Raw genomic sequence first — 4,509 nt, forward strand, 5'->3', positions numbered from 1 at the left:
GCCAGCTGTGGGATGTGGGCAGATAACCATACCCCGCTGTGCTTCGCTTTCCTGATCTCTAAAACAGGACAGTGACACTGTGGTTAAATTATTATAGACAGTACCTTATGTATCTGCTACTATTAACTACCTCAGAATGCTTTTGGATCCAAATAAGGTGGAACAGGAAAAAAGAACTTGACCCGAGTTAGCAGATTTTCAACAAACAAGGTCATTCTCTGTTGCTGCATTTAAAAAAAAGGATTCATTTGCTCATTCATGTATTGATTTCCTAGGCTGAGCAGTAGGGAGAGGTTTGCGGGGTAGATCTTCCATCCAGTAGTTTGCTTCTCAGATGGCTGGAACACCCAGATGTGGCCCAGCCTGAAGCTGAGGCAGGAGTTCCATCCTGGTATCCCTCTTGGGTGGCAGTGATTCACGTATGTACTTGGGCCATTTTCCACTGCCTTCCCAGGAGCATTAGCAGGGAGCTTGGTTGGAAGCAAAGCAGTCAGGATATTAACCAGCTCTGGAGAGTGTGTGAATCCGGTTGCCGATTCTCCTTTTCACTGTGCTGGAGCCAGCTGGTGTGGGCGACATGCCCACCTGAGGAATGACACACTGGCCACACCATGGGCTATCTGACTGCCCCACTCTGCAAGGCCATCACAGGGACCACTTAACCATCCGCCTGGTCCTGGAAGATTGCACCAACCACTGCATCGTGGCCACATACACGTGCCTGAGGGATGGCCGCTTCGTGGAGCAGCTGGGCTCCTATGATCCGCTGCCTAACGGCTTATTACCCTCCACCTGCACAGGAGCCGGCACTGGATCAGCTGCGGAGCCCATCTCTTCAGTTCTGTGGGAAAGCTGCTGGGTCTTGCTGGCTTTTTCCCTCTACATCCCATCATGATCACAAATGCCGAGAGATTACAGAGGAAACTGACACAAGAAGCTCTCTTAGCTCCCCAGAAAACAGGTGCTAAGGCTGAAGAGAGCGGTCTTCAGTGAGCAAGTGGTGGGAATGAGCTCACAGTTCTCTGACAAATGCCTGGGCACAACTCTTTGTGGAATTTGGAGGTTCATAACTGAAGTTTCTGAAGTCAAAAGGAAAAAGAGAAAAAAAAGTTCTGTGTGTGTCTCCTACCTGGGTGGTAGGGACCCAAATGCTTTGCCCATCAATCATGGTATCCACAAGTGCAATAGCAAGGAGCTGGATTGGAAGTGGAGTAGCCCGGACTGAATTAGTACCCCTATATGGGATATGGATACCTCACAAGGTGCCACAAGGCCAGCCTCAACAAACCTGCTGTGAGGTAAGCCACGGATACTTGGCAAGGTTTGTTGGTGTAACAAGTGGTCTACTCTGACTCATCCAGAGGACAGAAATACCCTAGAAGAGAATCAGGCCACAGAGCAGACACAGCAGACAGCTGCCGACCGAGCTAATATGGGGCCTGAGTGGCCTTGGTTGAGGGCAGTAGGCTCTCTGGGCTTCGACTGCTCTCCTTGGAAATGCAGCTATGTGAGATTAGTCAAGGGGCTATCCACAAGGATGACCCAGAGTGTGCATCTGTGACAGTCCCCAGCACACAGCAGGTTTCATCTTGTGCAAGGTGCTTAAGCTCCCACAAATGGGAATGTCTCCTTTCTCCTCTAGAGTAACTGCTACCCTTGGGGTAGCTCATGGTCCAACCTTCAGACCCTCCACCTCATCCACAACATCCCACTGGGTTAGTGAAGAAGTACATGAGGAAGATTTGGGAAAGATCACCTCCAGCTGTTGTCGGAGACTTGCCTTTAGCATCATCTTCTCTTGGGTCATCCCCCAAGACTAGCCTAATCTTTAGCTGGACCCTATGGGGGCACAGGCACAGAATCTGGTTTTTAGAAACCATGGGGGGCTCCTTCTGCCTCCGATGCTTTCCCGTCCATTGCTCTGGAGAGGCCCAAGGTGGTAAGCAACTGAGGCCTCCCACCCTCAGTCACAAAGTCGGCTTGGGAACAGATGCCCCAGCCCCAGACAAGCCCTCTGGTAAGATTACAGCCCCCCCAGCACCTCGGCTGCAACTGCATGAAGAAAGCCAAGCCAGGGCCTGGCGTGGTAACCTAGCAGCTAAAGTTCTCACCTTGCACATGCAGGGATCCCATATGGGTGCAGGTTCTAATCCCGGTGGCCCCGCTTCCCATCCAGCTCCCTGCTTGTGGCCTGGGAAAGCAGTGGAGGATGGCCCAAAGCCTTGGGACCCTGCACCTGCGTGGGAGACCCAGAAGAAGTTCCTGGCTCCTGGCTTCAGATCGGCTCAGCTATGACCATTGCGGCCACTTGGGGAGTGAGTCATTGAATGGAAGATCTTTCTCTCTGTCTCTCCTCTTCTCTGTATATCTGACTTTCCAATAAAAATAAATCTTTTTTTAAAGCCAACCCAAACGCACCCTAAGCTGCATCTAAAATCCTGCCCCCTGCCCCCCACACAGGTAAAGTAATAAACGTGCTACGATACATTGCTATGTCCAGGGACCTCTGTTTACACAGCCACAGATGACGGACTTGCTGCATCACAGAGCATGTGTCCCCCAGGGGCCAACATGGAACTCTATCCCCGGGGGCACACTATGGAGAACAGCCTTCTGAGTTAGGCCCACCCAGCGGTGGAGAACCTGAGCTAGTGGTTCCCATCCTGCATCCACCATTGTACAGGACTGCTCCTAGGGGAGGCTCTGCCCCAGTGTTTCTACTCTGCTCCTCCCAGTGGAGAGTTCCAGGGGCTTCCAGCTGGCACCGCCGGCATGGACTTGAGCCGTGAGTGTGGACAGGATGTTGGTGGGGTATGGAGAGGATATGCTAGAGTCACATAGGTCCCACACTTTCCAGTTGTTACACAACGAGCCACTAGGGGGTGAGCATGGTGACTAAGATACCAGTGAAGATGTTCGTATCCCACACTGGAGTGTCTAGTGCAGAGCTTAGAAAGGCAGTGGTGATGGCTCCTGTCACCCACATGGGAGAGCTGGACTGACCCGGCCCCTATCCTGGCTATTAAAGGTATGTGGGAGTAGAGCAGTAGAGGAAAATGTTTCTCTCCTCCACCCCTACCCGCCCCCTCTCTCTCTCACACACACACATATTCCTTCACTCTCAAATCAATAATGTTTTCTAAAAGATAATCCATTGTGTCCATCAGGTAACACTGCCACCTGCGATGCAGGCATCCCATAGAGATGACGGCTCGTGTCCCAGTTGTTCCACGTGTGATCCAGCTCTTGGATCCTGATTTGGGCCTGGCTCTAGCTCGGGCCATTGTGGCTATCTGAGGAGCGAACCAACAGACGCAGATCTCTCTCTCTCTCCCCGTAACTCTTTCAAATAAATTTCAAAAAAAATTTTTAAAAAGCAATCTTAAATGACTTTAAGTGGCTTCTTTTGCACATCTTTTGAAAATTTTTACAACAATAAATCCACAAATCAAAAGAACTAATTGGTGGAAAAATAGCTTTCCCCTTTTTGTTTCTTTAGTAAACCTACTGGTTCATGCCATAAATGCAGAATACAAAATAGCACCTTATTCTGCCATTGAGTGTAACACAGTACAATTAAGCAATGAGGGCTTACAAAATGGCATTTTTATATTGCCTCATAAAATATCCAATATCCAACTTTGTAAATTACATCAATGCCTTTGAACAAACATCGAGTTCTTTTTAATAAATAAAATGTTCAAAATTATTTCCTGGAAGTGCATTTTAGACATTAATAACTGGCTTCAAATGAAATTCTGTTCCATAGCGATAAGCAAATGTAATTGCTGCAAACTGAAACAGTCTGTAAGGCTTACCTGCTCCAGAAAGGAAACGAAATATTGAGCTAATGTAGCCATCAAGATATATAACCTGCTACTCTTTGAATAAACCAAATTCCATCCCGAAACACAGAGAGCTCAGAAATTCAGACCCAAGGACATAAATATAAGGTATTTCCTGGAATTAGTTTCATATGTTTTATACATTGCAGTTATCAACTGATCTGACACGATATCTTAGCCAGTTTAAAAATTACATTCTGTACATCAGGAAAACGTACATTTTCATGACAACTGGGACGCAGTGTTGTAAAAGCATATGCTTTCTTCAGTAAAAAGAAACCAATATTTTCACATCATTAAAAACAGAATAATGATTGCAATAGTGTAAATCATTCTCTTCTGTACACTACAGGTCAGCAAACTACAACACAAAGACCACATCCAGCTCACCACTTAGTCACATAAGGCCACAGCTAGGAATGATTTTACCTTTGGTAAAGGATGTTTGGAGGGGGTATTAAAAAAAAACCCATGTTTTGTGATATGTGAACATTTCATGAAATTCCACTTTCAGTGGAAACTGAACATTAGGGTCCAGCGATAAACATGGTTGGAACTCAGCCCTGTCCATCTACTTGCATTCTACCCATGGCTGTGTTCAAACTACAGCTCTGAGGGTGCATGACTGTGACTGAGATAGTATGATCTGAAAAGTCTAGAATAT

General features: G+C 47.3%; 1 pseudogene; it reads left to right on the forward strand.

Moving 5' to 3' along the window:
• Positions 1–611: 611 nt before the first annotated feature.
• LOC101525310 (small ribosomal subunit protein bS16m-like) lies at positions 612–993 on the forward strand (annotated as a pseudogene).
• Positions 994–4,509: the final 3,516 nt, after the last annotated feature.

The sequence above is a fragment of the Ochotona princeps genome, chromosome 29 (assembly GCF_030435755.1).
Source record: "Ochotona princeps isolate mOchPri1 chromosome 29, mOchPri1.hap1, whole genome shotgun sequence".
NCBI classification, from domain to species: domain Eukaryota; kingdom Metazoa; phylum Chordata; class Mammalia; order Lagomorpha; family Ochotonidae; genus Ochotona; species Ochotona princeps.